The sequence below is a fragment of the Amblyraja radiata genome, chromosome 38 (genome assembly GCF_010909765.2).
Source record: "Amblyraja radiata isolate CabotCenter1 chromosome 38, sAmbRad1.1.pri, whole genome shotgun sequence".
In the NCBI taxonomy this organism is placed as follows: Eukaryota; Metazoa; Chordata; class Chondrichthyes; order Rajiformes; family Rajidae; genus Amblyraja; species Amblyraja radiata.
In genome coordinates this window covers 3,605,250-3,623,356 of record NC_045993.1, presented here as the reverse complement: position 1 = coordinate 3,623,356, position 18,107 = coordinate 3,605,250, and positions in this window count along the sequence as shown.

Genomic DNA, 18,107 nt, shown 5'->3' with positions numbered 1-18,107 from the left:
TGGGAGTTGAAATATTGGGACACATGATATTATTGATGCACTGGCACCTCAGCTAAAGGAGCAGAGAAATAACCAGACACAGAGAGGTTTGTCATTTTAAGTTAGTATTCACCGTACATAGTACATCGCACATTAGTATTCCTCTTGCAGCGCAGTGCGAAAGCTCAAATTGAATTTCTAGGAAGTGTGACGTACTGTGGGACGATAATGAGTTCTCTGTCACTCTGCTCTTTGATTCACCTCAGTTTCAGCTTAGTTTATTGTCACGTGGACCGAGGTACAGTGAAAAGCTTTTTGTTGCGTGCTATCCAGTCAGCGGAAAGACAACACATGATTACAATCGAGCCGTCCACAGTGTACAGATACATGATAAAGGGCATAACCTTTAGACCCGAAACGTCGCCCATTCCTTCACTCCATAGATGCTGCCTCACCCGCTGAGTTTCTCCAGCATTTTTGTCTACCTTCGATTTTTCCAGCATCTGCAGTTCTTTCTTAAACCTTTAGTTTAGTTTAGAGATACGGTGTGGAGACAGGCCCTTCGGCCCATCGAGTCCGCGCCGACCAGCGATCTTCGCACACTAACAATACCCTACGCACCCAAGGGACAATTTACACTTATACCAAGTATACAAACCCAAGCCAATTAACGTACGAACCTGTACGTCTTTGTAGTGCGGGAGGAAACCGGAGCACCCGGAGAAAACCCACGTGGTCACGGGGAGAACGTGCAAACTCCGCACAGACAGCACCCGTGGTCGGGATCGAACCTGCAAGGCTGTAAAGCAGCAACTCCACCACTGAGCCACCGTGCAAGGTAAATCTATGGGATCACCCCTCATCCTTCTGCGCTACAAGGATGAGGGGCGGCATGGAGGCGCAGCGGTAGAATCGCTGCCTCACGGCGCCAGAGATCCGGGTTTCATCCTGACTATGGGTGCTGTCTGTACGGAGTTTGTACCTTCTCCCCGTGACCTGCGTGGGTTTTCTCCGGGAGCTCCGGTTTCCTCCCGCACTCCAAAGACGTACAGGTTTGTGGCTTCAGTAAAAATTGCAAATTGTCCCCAGTGTGTGTAGGATAGTGTTAGTGTGCGGGGATCGCTGGTCGGCGCAGACCCGGTGGGCCGAAGGGCCTGTTTCCACGCTGTATCTCTTAATTAAACTAAGGCCAGCTACTGGTGCGAGGAAGGATGTGTAGCAGGATAATTAATCCTACATTTTATTGTCGCGAAACCCTCGCCAACGTATTTTCTGCTACGATCTTTTGTTTTTCCTCATGTTTTCACCGTGTTGGTGGAGAGATATTGTCAAGCTTGAAAGGGTGCAGAGGGGATTTACGAGGATGTTGCCAGGACTCCAGGGCCTGAGCTATGGGGCGAGGTTGAGCAGGCTGGGACTCTATTCCTTGGAGCGCAGGAGGATGAGGGGGTGATCTTAAAGAGGCGTACAACATAAACCTTTCTAAAGTAAACCATACCCAGTTCTGCTTCTTTCAACCTCATTAACATTCGGTGTTTTGGGATTTGGAGCAGATATTGGATGGAGAAGATTGTACACTCTTTGGATTTGGTCTGTTGGGGGTGTGCCAAAGGTATAGAAGTGTGAAAACTCCAGATTCAGAGACCGCTTCTTCGCAGCTGTTATCAGGCAACTGAATCGTCCTACCACAACCAGAGAGCGGTCCTGAACTACTATCTTCCTCTTTGGTGACCCTCGGACTATCATTGGTAGACAAACATGCGGAGAAACTCAGCAGGTGAGGCAGCATCTATGGAGTGAAGGCATAGGTGACCTTTTGGGTCGAGACCCTCCTTCGCTCCATAGATGCTGCCTCATCCGCTGAGTTTCTCCAGCATTTTTGTCTACCTTTGATTTTTCCAGCATCTGCAGTGCTTTCTTAAACGCTCAGGACTATCCTCGATCGGGCTTTGCTAGCTTTACCTTGCACTAAACGTCATTCCTTTATCATGTATCTACAGTGTACACTGTAAATGGATGTATTGTAGTCATGCAGCAAAAGCATTTCGCTGTACCTCGATACAAGCGACAATAAGTGAAACTAAAGCTAGTGTGTGTGTGTGTGTGTGTGTGTGTGTGTGTACGTATGTGTTTGTTAGGATGTTATTCACACCAACGTGACAGCCAAGGTTCCACGAGGCTGTTGAAGGGTTGGCAGGAGAGTTTGATCATTACTTGCTGTTGTGTCTCAAATGCCGCATCTGTTACTAAAGTGAAGCGAGCCGACGTTATTATGGAGAAATGTATTCTGAGGTGGAACAGCACAGCACTGTCAGCACTGGGTAAATTGTTAGGCTGAGCATGTTAGGCTCTTCAGTGGGAGCTGTACCTGTTTACTGGTTTAGTCTGAAGAAGGGTCTCGACTGAATGGCATGTTGGCCTGTAGAACAAGAGGAATCGAATATAGGAGCAATGAGGTCCTTCTGCAGTTGTACAGGGCCCTAGTGAGACCACACCTGGAGTATTGTGTACAGTTTTGGTCCCCTAATTTGAGGAAGGACATTCTTGCTATTGAGGGAGTGCAGCGTAGGTTTACAAGGTTAATTCCCGGGATGGCGGGGCTGTCATATGCTGAGAGAATGGAGCAGCTGGGCTTGTACACTCTGGAGTTTAGAAGGATGAGAGGGTATCTCATTGAAACATATAAGATTGTTAAGGGCTTGGACACGCTAGAGGCAGGAAAAATGTTCCTTATGTTGGGGGAGTCCAGAACCAGGGGCCACAGTTTAAGAATAAGGAGTAAGCCATTTAGAACCGAGACGAGGAAACACTTTTCTCACAGAGAGTTGTGAGTCTGTGGAATTCTCTGCCTCAGAGGGCGGTGGAGGCAGGTTTTCTGGGTGCTTTCAAGAGAGAGCTAGATAGAGCTCTTAAAGATAGCGGAGTCAGGGGATATGGGGAGAAGATCAGCCATGATCACATTGAATGGCGGTGCTGGCTCGAAGGGCCGAATGGCCTACTCCTGAACCTATTGTCTATTGTCTATTGACCCGAAACGTCACCCATTCCTTCTCTCCAGTGATGCTGCCTGACCCGCTGAGTTACTCCAGTGTTTTGTGTCTATCTACTAGTTTAGTTTAACAGGCCCTTCGGCCCAACGAGTCCGGACCGACCAGCGATCCCCGCTCACTAACACTATCCTACTCGCACTAGGGACAATTTTACATTTACACCAAGCCAATTAACCCACAAACCTGTACGTCTTTGGAGTGTGGGAGGAAACCGAAGATCTCAGAGAAAACCCACGCGGTCACGGGGAGAACGTGCAAACTCCGCACAGACAGCACCCGAGGTCGGAATCGAACCTGGGTCTCTGTAGCTGTGAGGCAGCAACTCTACCAGCTGTGCCACTGTGCTGCCCATGCCTTTACATCTGATGTTAGTTGGAGAGACTGTAAGATATTGGCGTCATGTTCAGCATAGACATTATGGGCCGAAGGGCCTGTTCCTGTGCTGTACTATTCTATGTTCTATCTAGACTGTTGCTCCATTTCAGACTCTGAACCATTGCCCTTATAATACAGACAAACTATTCGTTAATTAGTTTGGTTTATTGTCACGTGGACCGAGGTACAGTGAAAAGCTTTTTTGATGCGTGCTATCCAGTCAGCGGAAAGACAATACATGATTACAATCGAGCCGTCCACAGTGTACAGATACAGGATAAAGGGAATAACGTTTAGTGCAAGATAAAGTTTGATTTTAGATAGTCCGATGATCTTCAATGAGGTAGATAGTCGTTCAGCACTGCTCTCTGGTTGTGGTAGGATGGTTCAGTTGCCTGATAACAGCCGGGAAGAAACTGTCCCAGAATCTGGAGGTGTGCGTTTTCACACTTCTGTACCTCTTGCCTGAAGGGAGAGGGGAGAAGAGGGAGTGGCCGGGGTGCGACTGGTCCTTGATGATGCTGCTGGCCTTGCCGAGGCAGCGTGAGGGGTAGATGGAATCGATGGAAGGGAGGTTGGTTTGTGCGATGGTCTGGGCTGCCTGCGTCCACAATTCATTCTAAACGTACAGAAAAATACTCCCAACCTCCCGGAGATATTGCTGATTGTACAGTTAAGATTCAACATCATTAAAGTGTAAAAACACAAACACACCTTTACAATGAAACTGCAATTATCTCTGATATCCGGTGGATTTTATCATCTTGCAATCTCTCTTTGCTTAAACTTCCCACAACTATTTTGCTTTGACAAGCAGACAGAAACGTAAGGAGTTATAGCAAGTAAGTACGTTTTATTTATATAGCATGTTTAAATCAACCCGCGTTGAAACCAAAGTGCTTTACATAGAAGAAATAATGAAGTTTCCGAACATCCATTGAAAAATTAAACAACCATCTCAAAGACCAGTAATTTCATAATTTCATATTATCTTCAGCGATGTAGTCCTGTGCTCTTGCAATACCTGACTGTGCAGCACTATGTGGATTGAACTAATACTGTTACATCTGGCGGCTTTTTTCCTGTTGTCTTTTCTTTCTTTCTTTTCTTTCTCTTTTTTGTTTTGTTTTGCTTAAATAAAAAATTGGGGGGAAAAAAAAAAAAAAAAAAATGACACAACACGTTGTAGAATTCCACATGAACGTCCCCCCCCCATAACAGAATCAACATTTTCCACTGTGGGGAAAGGCAACAGAAAGTTAAGTCCTCTCCCTCTGTGAAACATTCGAGGTCGGGGCCTATTTGTGGCCTCCGCAGCCAGTCCGATGTTTTCAGGCCCTCTTTGCCGGGAAGATGGAACTCCGGTGTCGGGTGAACACTCCTCAGCGGCTTGGAAATGTCTGGAGCGGCCGTTTCCTCCCCGGAGACCGCGGCTCCCGAAGTCCTCAGTCCACGCTGGTTGGAGCTCCGACTCTGGCGATCTCGGATCCCAGGCTCCGCGGTGTTCTAAATCCAGCGCCACCCGCCCGCCCGTGGCCACAGCTCCTCGGATGTTGGAGTCGGCGGTCACAGCACTCCGGAGCCCACGGCACGGCGACCCGGTAAGGCATCGCCCGCTCCGTGATGGTGTCCCAGCGCTGCGCCGCCGCCGAAGCTGCATTCCCGGCCGATCCCGGCAGGAAACGCCGCTCCTGTCCGGATCCGATGGTAGGCCGCGAGGAAGGGGCGAAGAAGCAGCTCAGAGGGAAGCCACCTCTCCGACCAGGTAGGGACTAGGAAATAAAGTTTCCCCCTAAAGTTATGAGCCCCCCAACCTGCAAGGGGATTACGTGGAGGAATAACTGGGATATGTTGGCCAGTTTGGGCAAGTGGGGCAGAAGGGCCTGTGTCCACTCTCTATGTTCAGGAGTACTCTCTCTCGAGCTTCTACAGGTGCACAGTAGAGAGCGTGCTGAATCGTGGCTTGGTTCGGCAACTTGTGCTCCCAGGGGCGGAAAAGGCTGCAAAAAGTTGTAAACACTGCCCAGCCCATCATCGGCTCTGGCCTCCCTAGCATCGAGGGGATTTATCGCAGTCGCTGCCTCAAAAAGGCTGGCAGCATCATCAAGGACCCACACCATCCTGGCCACTCACTCGTCTCCCCACTGCCTTCAGGTAGAAGGTACAGGAGCCTGAAGACTGCAATGTCCAGGTTCAGGAATAGCCCCTTCCCCACAGCCATCAGGCTATTAAACTCAACTCAAGCAAAAATCTGAACTTTTAATAGCCTATTGCACTTTATCTGCTTATTTATGTGTGTGTGTGAGTGTGTTGTGGTGTGTGTGTGTGTGTGTGTGTGTGTGTGTGTGTGTGTGTGTGTGTGTGTGTGTGTGTGTGTGTGTGTGTGTGTGTGTGTGTGTGTGTGTGTGTGTGTGTGTGTGTGTGTGTGTGTGTGTGTGTGTGTGTGTATACATATATTCAATGGTATATGGACACACTGATCTGTTCTGTATTTATTTATGCCTACTATATTCTGTTGTGCTGAAGCAAAGCAAGAATTTCATTGTCCTATCCGGGCCACATGACAATAAACTCTCTTGAACTTGAACTTGATCTATGACTCTCTGGGGGCTAACAGAATCAAGGATTATGGGGAGAAAGCAGGAACGGGGTACTGATTCTGGATGGTAGACACAAAAGCTGGAGTAACTCAGCGGGACAGGCAGCATCCCCAGAGAGAAGGAATGGGTGACGTTTCGGGTCGAGACCCTTCTTCAGACTGCCTGTCCCGCTGAGTTACTCCTGCATTTTGTGTCCACCTTCGATTTAAACCAGCATCTGCAGTTCTTTCCTACTAATTGTCTGGAATGGCAGGCACGGGTTGTTGATTGGGGACGATCAGCCATGATCACAATGAATGGCGGTGCTGGCTCGAAGGGCCGAATGGCCTCCTCCTGCACCTATTTTCTATGTTTCTATGTTTCTAATTCTGGATGATCAGCCATGATCACATTGAATGGGGGTGCTGGCTCGTAGGGCCGAATGGCCTCCTCCTGCACCTATTTTCTATGTTTCTATGTTTCTAATTCTGGATGATCAGCCATGATCACATTGAATGTAGGTGCTGGCTCGATGGGCCGAATGGCCTCCTCCTGCAGCTATTTTCTCTGCTACAGTGTTTCTATGTTGCTGTGACTCTGTGACCACTCAGACATTGGCAACCACTGACTTAGCAAACTTTGTCAATGAATAGCACTGTTCAAAGGTGAAAATAATGTATGTAAAGAAAAGAAAAACACATTAAAATGATAATAGCCTTCGGATATTCATAAACTTTCTGCAGATTCTGCACTCCATCGGAAACTCTAATTACTTTAGATGAAGGGAGAATAGTCAGTATCATCTATAGTATCTTCCTGCCTTTGTTCTCGGGGCTTGTATGATGCATTTAAATTATTTGTGAGAGCTCTTTCACAAATGATCTTTCTCTCTATGATGAGTTTACAACACAGCAGATCAGTATGACTCTGACAGCCACACGTACAAGATAGACCCGAGGTGCCAGAGTAACTCAGCGGGACAGGCAGCATCTCCGGTGAGAAAGGAATTGGTGACGTTTCGGGTCAGGGACCTTCTCCAGACTCAAGGTGGAGGGGAGGGAACTGGAGGTAAGGAAAAGTCCAGACCAAACCAGGGCCGACAACAGATGGCCAAGGAAGGGTGGAGCCCACAATGGCCCATTGTTGATGATCTTCAGGTCTGAAGAAGGGTCTCAATAGACAATAGACAATAGACAATAGACAACGGGTGCAGGAGTAGGCCATTCTGCCCTTCGAGCCAGCACCGCCATTCAATGTGATCATGGCTGATCATCCCCAATCAGTACCCCCTTCCTGCATTCTCCCCATATCCCCTGACTCCGCTGTCTTTGAGAGCCCTATCTAGCTCTCTCTTGAAAGCATCCAGAGAACCCGCCCCCACCGCCCTCTGAGGCAGAGAATTCCACAGACTCACCACACTCTGTGAGAAAAAGTGTTTCCTAATCTCCGTTCTAAATGGCTTACTCCTTATTCTTAAACTGTGTGTGGCCCCTGGTTCTGGACTCCCCCAACATCGGGAAAATGTTTCCTGCCTCTAGCGTGTCCAAACCCTTGACAATCTTATATGTTTCAATGAGATGTTCACTCATCCTTCTAAACTCCAGAGTGTACAAGCCCAGCCGCTCCATTCTCTCAGCATATGACAGTCCCGCCATCCCGGGAATTAACCTTGTAATCCTACGCTGCATTCCCTCAATAGCAAGAATGTCCTTCCTCAAATTAGGTCTCGACCCGAAATGTCACGCATGTGTGGGCAAGTTGGGCCGAAGGGCCTGTTTCCACGCTGTATCACTCTATGACCAGAAACGTCACCCATTCCTGCTCTCCAGAGATGCCGCCTGTCCCGCTGAGTTACTCCAGCAGTTTGTGTCTATCTTCGGTGTAAACCAGCATCTGCAGTTCCTTCCTGAATAGCAACATCTAACATTCCATATTTCCTCCATACCCACACCATTCCATGTTGGCCCATCCAGTCCTTTAGTAGTTCCTGAGGGAATTGGTCCCATTCCCCCTCGTCTGAGCTCCCCTCTAGTTCAAGTAGGGACGGCACGGTGGCGCAGCGGCAGAGTTGCTGCCTCACAACAACAGAGACCCCGGTTCGATCCCGGCCTCGGGTGCTGTCTGTACGGAGTTTTCACGTCCTGAAAAAACTGAAAGATTATCAGAGCGTTGTAAATATTCATTTTCTGTCGTCAACATTTGTCTAAAACATTTAAGGTGGGGAAGGATGGATTGCTTAACTCACAGTGAAGAATAGTTCTGTGGGATAAAAAAGAACCACCTCACACTCCAGTTAGAACATAGAACAGTACAGTACAGCACAGGAACAGGCCCTTCGGCCCACAATGTCTGTGCTGAGCATAACGTTAAGTTAAAGTAATCCCCTCTGCCTGCACAGTGATCCATATCCCTCCATTCCCTGCATATCCAGGCTGGGACTCTATTCCTTGGAGCGCAGGAGGATGAGGGGTGATCTTATGAAGGTGTATAAAATCATGAGAGGAATAGATCGGGTAGACACACAGAGTCTCTTGCCCAGAGGAGGTGAATCGAGGACCAGAGGACACAGGTTTAAGGTGAAGGGGAAAAGATTTAATGGGAATCCGAGGTGTAACTTTTTCACACAAAGGGTGGTGGGTGTATGGAACGAGCTGCCAGAGGAGGTAGTTGAGGCTGGGACTATACCAATGGTTAAGAAACAGTTAGATAGGTACATGGATATGACAGGCTTGGAGGGATATGGGCCAAACACGGGCAGGTGGGACCAGTGTAGCCTGGATATGTTGGCCGGTGTGGGCAAGTTGGGCCGAAGGGCCTGTTTCCACACTGTGTCACTCTATGACTCAAAGACTGTCTGACTAGAGCTGGCTAATCCTGTCAGTAGCCTGCCAGCGCACACTTATCTCATCATGATGAGTATCTGTACGGGCTGCCAGTGCGTACACTGATCCTCTCTTAAATAAGCACTTACCGAGTTCCTTGGACATATTGCTTCGTCAAAGAGCCTTCACCTCACTGACATCAGACAAGAGGGCGGCTCAGTGGTGGCGCAGCGGGTGGAGCTGCTGCCTCACAGCGCCGGAGACCCGGGTTCCATCCTGACTATGGGTGCTGTCTGTACGGAGTTTGTACGTTCTCCCCCGTGGCAGGAAACATGTTCCCGATGTTGGGGGAGTCCAGAACCAGGGGCCACACACACAGTTTAAGAATAAGGAGTAAGCCATTTAGAACGGAGACGAGGAAACACTTTTTCTCACAGAGAGTGGTGAGTCTGTGGAATTCTCTGCCTCACAGAGGGCGGTGGAGGCAGGTTCTCTGGATACTTTCAAGAGAGAGCTGGATAGGGCTCTTAAAGATAGTGGAGTCAGGGGATATGGAGAGAAGGCAGGAACGGGGTACTGATTGGGGATGATCAGCCATGATCACATTGAATGCCGGTGCTGGCTCGAAGGGCTGAATGGCCTCTACTCCTGCACCTATTGTCTATTGTCTATTGTCCCTTTTGCAGCTTCAATAAAACCCTCCTACGATATGTATTCTCAGGAGATGCAGAGCGGAAGCCCCTGGACAGTTCCACGCCCACGGCGACAGATGGCACAATGGGCTAAGTGTTCGGCTGGCGACCGGAAGGTAGCCGGTTCGAATCCCGCTTGGAGTGCATACTGTCGTTGTGTCCTTGGGCAAGACACTTCACCCACCTTTGCCTGTGTGTGAATGTGTGTGAGTGATTGGTGGTGGTCGGAGGGGCCGTAGGCGCAGATTGGCAGCCACGCTTCCGTCAGTCTGCCCCAGGGTAGCAGTGGCTACAGAAGTAGCTTACCACCACCGAGTGTGACTGAGGAGTGAATGAATAATGCGATGTAAAGCGCCTTGAGTATTAGAAAGGCGCTATATAAATCCCATCCATTATTACACTCACCCGATGTGGCACAATTTGGTTACATCGTGGCCCTGTATACATCCTCTCCAATGTGGAGGAACACAAGTGGTTGCTGAGAGGAGACACAGAATGCAGGAGTAACCCAGCAGGACAGGCAGCATCTCTGGAGAAAAGGAATATAGAAACAAACATAGAAACATAGGTGCAGGAGTAGGCCATTCGGCCCTTCGAACCATCACCGCCATTCAATATGATCATGGCTGATCATCTAAAATCAATACCCCGTTCCGGATTTTCTCCCATATCCCTTGATTCCGTTAGTCCCTAAGAGCTCTATCTAATGCCCCTGTCCCACTTAGGAAACCTGAACGGAAACCTCTGGAGACTTTGCGCCCCACCCAAGGTTTCCGTGCGGTTCCCTGAAGGTTATTGTCAGTCTCCCTACCTGCTTCCACTACCTGCCACCTCCGGCAACCACCTGCAACCTCCGGGAACTCTCTCTTGTATACATCCAGTGTATTGGCCTCCACTGCCTTCTGTGGCAGAGAATTCCACAGATTCACAACTCTCTGGGTGAAATTTTTTTTCCTCATCTCAGTCCTAAATGGCCTACCCCTTATTCTTAAACTGTGTGACTCCTGGGTGTGGACTCCCCCAACATAGAGAACATTTTTCCTGCATTTAACCTGTCCAATCCTTTAAGAATTTTATGTTGGTATAAGATACCCTCTCATCCTTCTAAATTCCAGTGAATACAAGCCCAGTCGACTCATTCTTTCATCATATGTCAGTGCCATGTTTAGCTTTAAAACCAAAGTGGTTATCTGTGGAATTAACAAACTAATCTATCCATCAGAATTCTTTCTCGGACTTCTGACCGTCTGCTGGCTAAAGGTATGGACCTGTAATTATTTAGGCTGCCTATTTCACCAGCTTTGCCCTTAATCGCATGAACATCTTTACATGCAATAGGGCAGGGCAAGTCTGAGAAGGAGGTTCGATGTGATGTGAAAATGACTGGATATGGATCAGAGGTAATCAGAGTAAATGAGGTGCTTGTGGAGTATAAGGAATGTAAAAAGAATCTTAAGAAAGAAATTAGAAAAGCTAAAAGAAGATATGAGGTTGCTTTGGCAAGTAAGGTGAAAGTAAATCCAAAGGGTTTCTACAGCTATATTAATAGCAAAAGGATAACGAGGGATAAAATTGGTCCATTGGAGAAACAGAGTGGGCAGCTATCTGCAGAGCCAAAAGAGATGGGGGAGATATTGAACAATTTCTTTTCTTCGGTATTCACCAAGGAGAAGGATATTGAATTATGTGAGGTAAGGGAAACAAGTAGAGTAGCTATGGAAACTATGAGTTTCAAAGTAAAAGAAGTACTGACACGTTTGAAAAATATAAAAGTGGATAAGTCTCCAGGTCCTGACAGGATATTCCCTAGGACATTGAGGGAAGTTAGTGTAGAAATAGCCGGGGCTATGACAGAAATATTTCAAATGTCATTAGAAACGGGAATAGTCCCCGAGGATTGGCGTACTGCGCATGTTGTTCCATTGTTTAAAAAGGGTTCTAAGAGTAAACCTAGCAATTATAGACCTGTTAGTTTGACTTCAGTGGTGGGCAAATTAATGGAAAAGATACTTAGAGATAATATATATAAGCATCTGGATAAACAGGGTCTGATTAGGAACAGTCAACATGGATTTGTGCCTGGAAGGTCATGTTTGACTAATCTTCTTGAATTTTTTGAAGAGGTTACTAGGAAAATTGACGAGGGTAAAGCAGTGGATGTTGTCTATATGGACTTTAGTAAGGCCTTTGACAAGGTTCCTCATGGAAGGTTGGTTAAGAAGGTTAAACTGTTGGGTATAAATGCAGGAGTAGCAAGATGGATTCAGCAGTGGCTGAATGGGAGAAGCCAGAGGGTAATGGTGGATGGTTGTTTGTCGGGTTGGAGGCAGGTGACTAGTGGGGTGCCTCAGGGATCTGTGTTGGGTCCTTTGTTGTTTGTCATGTACATCAATGATCTGGATGAAGGGGTGGTAAATTGGATTAGTAAGTATGCAGATTATACCAAGATAGGGGGTGTTGTGGATAATGAAGAGGATTTCCAAAGTCTACAGAGTGATTTAGGCCATTTGGAAAAATGGGCTGAAAGATGGCAGATGGAGTTTAATGCTGATAAATGTGAGGTGTTACACCTTGGCAGGACAAATCAAATAGGACGTACATGATAAATGGTAGGGAATTGAAGAATACAGTTGAACAGAGGGATCTGGGAATAACCGTGCATAGTTCCTTGAAGGTGGAATCTCATATAGATAGGGTGGTAAAGAAAGCTTTTGGTATGCTAGCCTTTATAAATCAGAGCATTGAGCATAGAAGCTGGGATGTAATGTTAAAATTGTACAAGGCATTGGTGAGACCAAATCTGGAGTATGTTGTACAATTTTGGTCGCCCAATTATAGGAAGGATGTCAACAAAATAGAGAGAGTACAGAGGAGATTTACTAGAATGTTGCCTGGGTTTCAACAACTAAGTTACAGAGAAAGGTTGAATAAGTTAGGTCTTTATTATCTGGAGCGCAGAAGGTTAAGGGGGGACTTGATAGAGGTCTTTAAAATGATGAGAGGGATAGACAGAGTTGATGTGATCAAGCTTTTCCCTTTGAGAATAGGGAAGATTCAAACAAGAGGACATGACTTCAGAATTAAGGGACAGAAGTTTAGGGGTAACATGAGGGGGAACTTCTTTACTCAGAGAGTGGTAGCGGTGTGGAATGAGCTTCCAGTGGAAGTGGTGGCGGCAGGTTCGTTGGTATAATTTAAAAATAAATTGGATAGGCATATGGATGAGAAGGGAATGGAGGGTTATGGTATGAGTGCAGGCAGGTGGGACTAAGGGAAAAAAAGTGTTCGGCACGGACTTGTAGGGCCGAGATGGCCTGTTTCCGTGCTGTAATTGTTATATGGTTATTTGGTTATAAGCAGTTTGCACTGAAGCCCCCTTCATTTAGTCTCCTGTGTTGAATTTCCAGCTAGGTTTGCAGATGGTGCAGCAGAGTACTGCCAGTTTCCCAGCACTTAAATGACACACTGCACTGAATCATTTTGATGTTCATGAACTGGCGGCGATCAAGATGATGTCCTAAACGGACTGAGAGAAGGCAAGCTGAGTCCTTGTTATCGTCACAGGCACAAGGTACAGGCAGGTACACAAAAAAGCTGGAGAAACTCAGCGGGTGCAGCAGCATCTATGGAGCGAAGGAAATATGCAACGTTTCGGGCTGAAACCCTTCTGGAAATAGGCAACGTATCGGGCCGAAACCCTTCTGGAAATAGGCAACGTTTCGGGCCGAAACCCTTCTGGAAATAGGCAACGTTTCGGGCCGAAACCCTTCTGGAAATAGGCAACGTTTCGGGCCGAAACCCTTCTGGAAATAGGCAACGTTTCGGGCCGAAACCCTTCTGGGTTTCGTCCAGAAACGTTGCCTATTTCCTTCGCTCCATCGATGCTGCTGCTCCCGCTGAGTTTCTCCAGCTTTTTTGTGTACCTTCGATTTTCCAGCATCTGCAGTTCCTTCTTAAAAACAAGGTACAGGCAGCATCTATGGAGATAAAGAATAGGTGACGTTTCAGGTCGAGACCCTTCTTCAGACTGAATGTAGAGGTGGGGGAATAAACTGGAGGTAGAGAAACATGGAAAATAGGTGCAGGAGTAGGCCATTCGGCCCTTCGAGCCTGCACCGCCATTCAATATGATCATGGCTGATCATCCAACTCAGTATCCCATCCCTGCCTTCTCTCCATACCCCCTGATCCCTTTAGCCACAAGGGCCACATCTAACTCCCTCTTAAATATAGCCAATGAACCGGCCTCAACTACCTTCTGTGGCAGAGAATTCCAGAGATTCACCACTTCGGCCCAACTTGCCCTCATCGACCAACATGCCCCATCTACACTGGTCCCACCTGCCCGCGTTTGGCCCATTCCCCTCTCAACCTGCCCTATCCATGTACCTGTCTAACTGTTTCTTAAACGTTGGGATAGTCTCAGACTCAACTACCTCCTCTGGCAGCTTGTTCCATACACCCACCACCCTCTGTGTGGAAAAGTTACCCCTCAGATTCCTATTAAATCTTTGCCCCTTCACCATGAACCTATGTCCTCGATTCACCTACTCTGGGGAAGAGACTCTACCCGATCTAATTCCTCTCATGATTTTATACATCTCTCCTAGATCGCTGTAAATGCAATGAGAACTTGAGTCTTGAAGTTGCTGTGTGTTGCTGAAAAATATGGCCCTTCAAATACCATTCATTCACGTGCTGGCAACACCACAGCACAGTGGCGCAGCTGGTAGAGCCGCTGCCTCACGGTGCCGGAGACCCGGGTTCGATCCTGACCTTGGGTGCTGCCTGTGTGTGGAGTTTGCACGTTCTCCCTGGGACCGCCTGGGTTTCCTCCGGGTGCTCCGGTTTCCTCCCACATCCCAAAGACGTGCGGGTTGGTAGGTTAATTGGCAATCTGCAGAAAGTTTCCCCTCGTGTGTAGGGAGTGGATGGGAAAGTGGGATGGCCTGGAACCCAACACAAACTCGAACTCGAAGCCCAGGTGAGGTCTGCTGTACGATTTTAGTTCAATTCAGTTCAGTTTATTGTCACTTGTACAAAAGCTTTTTGTTGCGTGCTAACCAGTCAGCGGAAAGACAATACATGATTACAGTCGAGCCGTCCACAGCGTACAGATACATAATAAATGACCAGGAATGGCACAATTAAATTCTTTGCTTGCGAACCCAAGGTATGCAAATAGTCGCTAAATAAAGGGCACCATTAAAGTTACAGAGTATCTGGTGCCTGGTCAGATCTCCCCCACATTCCCCCACGATGGGTCCTCCATTGTTCTTCCTCCATCCCGTCACGGTGGTTCCCCCGCACCATCGACCGCGGTTCCACCGACCCGCGAGGTTCCACCGCTGCCACGTTTAACGTTTAGCGCAAGGGGTTTTAGCGGGTTGTATATAAAGCGAAGCGTTTCACTGTACCTCGGTACAAGTGACAATAAAATATCGTCCACTGAACCCCTCTACACCAAACTCCCCATCACCACTCCTTTCACGTTTTGTACCGGAGCTGAGGCTCCAGAGAGGGCGTCATTGTGATCATTTATATGGAGCAAATCCATCACGGCAGTCGAGGAATGTCTGACAAGGCTCAGAGTTGCCCGTGAGGCAAATATGCTGTTTCTCTGTCATTATTGCTTTAATCAGCTCTGGCATTCGCAGTCTGGCCCGAAATTTCTTCGCATCTGATGCGTAGAGACAGTAGCTGGTACCGGAGCCAATTTAATTAACAATCATGCGACTGAAACAACTTTAGAGGGATGTTTAATCCAGCCGTTGGTGTGTTAAGTCTAGTTTAGTTTTTGAGACACAGTGCGGAAACAGGCCCTTCGGCCCTTGGTCTGCGCCGACCAGCTATCCCCCCCGCAGGCTAACACTATCCTACACACTCCAGGGACAATGTTACAATTTTTACCGAAGCCAATTAACCTACAAACCTGCACGTCTTTGGAGTGCGGGAGGAAACCGGAGCACCCGGAGAAAACCAGTGTAGATGGGGCATGTTGGTCGATGAGGGCAAGTTGGGCCGAAGTGGTGAATCTCTGGAATTCTCTGCCACAGAAGGTGGTTGAGGCCAGTTCATTGGCTATATTTAAGAGGGAGTTAGATGTGGCCCTTGTGGCTAAAGGGATCAGGGGGTATGGAGAGAAGGCAGGTACAGGATACTGAGTTGGATGATCAGCCATGATCATATTGAATGGCGGTGCAGGCTGGAAGGGCCGAATGGCCTACTCCTGCACCTATTGTCTATGTTTCCACGCTGTATCAATCTATGACTCTGTGACTGAGATTATTTTACCGTGAATGCCTCACAATAAAAAACATATTTTGCCCGAGTAATCTTCAAAGGAGGAACAATTGAGAATGACCCTTCAAACTGCTCCTGACAATTAGTAATGTAATCAGGCACTCTGCACAGCTCATGTATAAGTCACTGTTTCATTGTGACATTATCCCATGTTAGAGGAAGCATGAGAATGGACCCGTTACATTCATTAAGGTTCGGATTAAGGCAGCGTGTTTGCATTCGGCTGAAGCAACATATCTTTCAGGCACGTTCAGCTCCACTTCAAGACTGAAGCTGCACGGTGGCACAGCGGTAGAGCAACTACCTCACAGCCCCGGGGACCCGGGTTCGATCCTCACCACCGGCTTGCTGTCTGCACAGAGCTCTCCCTCCCCGTGTGTCTGCGTGGGTTTTTCTCCGGGTGCTCTGGTTTCCTCCCACACTCCACAGACGTACGGGTTTGTAGGTTAATTGTCGCTGGTGTGTGTGGGAGAGAACAAGTGTGCGGGTGTTTGTGGATGGCATGGTGGGCTGTACTTGCTGTTTCCAGACTGCGTCTCTAAACTAAACTAAACTAAGCTAAAAATCGAAAAGTTCTCAAATCTCCATTGAGAACCATGCAGTCAAACAGCATGGACGCAGGCCCTTCGGCCCAACTCGTCAATGCTGAGCGAGACGTCCATCTAAGCTCATAAGTTCATAAAGTGATAGGAGCAGAATTAGGCCATTCGGCCCATCAAGTCTACTCCGCCATTCAATCATGGCTGATCTATCTCTCCCTCCCAACCCCATTCTCCTGCCTTCTCCCTTTACTTTAGATGTTTAGACTAGAGAGACACAGCGCGGAATCAGGCCATTCGGCCCACCGAGTCCGCGCCGCCCAGCGATCACCCCGCGCGCTCGCACCATCCCACGCACACGGGGGGGGGGGGGGGCAATTTACGTTTTTTTACCGAAGCCAATTAACGTACAAACCTGCATGCCTTTGGAGAGTGGGAGGAAACCGGAGCACCCGGAGAAAACCCACGCAGGTCACGGGGAGAGCGTGCAAACTCAGTGTAGTCAGGATCGAACCGGGGTCTCTGGCGCTGTGAGGTGGCAACTCTACCTCTGCACCACCGCGCTGCCCACGGTGTCAACGAGGTGACTATACCCAATGGGCCGAAGGGCCTGTTTCCCCACTGTATCTCTACACAAAACCATGATTACAATCAAGCCGTCCACAGGGTTGAGATACGGGATGGAGGGTATATTATTTAATCAGAGGTAAACGAGGGAAGTGGAAGTTTTAATTAGTTCTAATCTGCTTGTTTGCCGCGTTACATGAATCATACGCGGAATTACAAAGCAGGTTCCAACACTTGACTTGTTTTTAATGCGGCTGATATAAGGTTTTGATTCAGCAATCTATGTGCAAACTGAAAATGTCAAAAGCCACTCAGTCCAGGCAAGCCAATTTGCTTTGGATCAGGCAAGCGACTGAAGATTAATTGCAATGCAATTAAAAGAGAAAAAAAGACCAATCTCGCGTTCGGGTTTTGAGTCCTTCTGACATTTCATCATCTCAACCCCGCTTGCAGGAACTGCTGAACTGCTGGCAGTGTGCCAAGGATCACAGAGACACGGTATGTAGAGGGGCCTGTCCCACTTGATGATTTTTTCGGCGACTGCCGGCAACATTGACTGACGTATCAGGTCACCGTAAAATTCGCGGCGTGATGGCCTATGACGTGCGGTGTTTTTTCAAGTGTCGCAAGACTTTTTTTGTCGCCGCTGGATTTTATAGACAATAGACAACAGACAATAGGTGCAGGAGTAGGCCATTCGGCCCTTCGAGCCAGCACCGCCATTCAATGTGATCATGGCTGATCATCCCCAATCAGTACCCCGTTCCTGCCTTCTCCCCATATCCCCTGACTCCGCTATCTTTAAGAGCCCTATCGAGCTCTCTCTTGAAAGCATCCAGAGAACCTGCCTCCACCGCCCTCTGAGACGGAGAATGAAATGTTCAAAATCTTTTGGTGACACTGATATGACAGTGGGCAACAAAATCGCCATGTGAGACAGGCCCTTAACTCACTAAGGCAGCACAGGCCATGAAAGGCCGCAGTAGGGAGTGTGTGGGGAGATGGACACAAAGTGCTGGAGTAACTCAGCGGGTCAGGCAGCATTTCTGGAGAAAAGGAAAAGGAATATCCCTTGGAGCGCAGGAAGAAGATGGGAGATCTTATAGAGGTGTACAAAGTCATGAACCGATGATCGGCCATGAGAAGGAGGGGTGGTGGTGGTGGTGTCGGCGGTAAGCGAAGGTCCGAAGGTCGACTGACC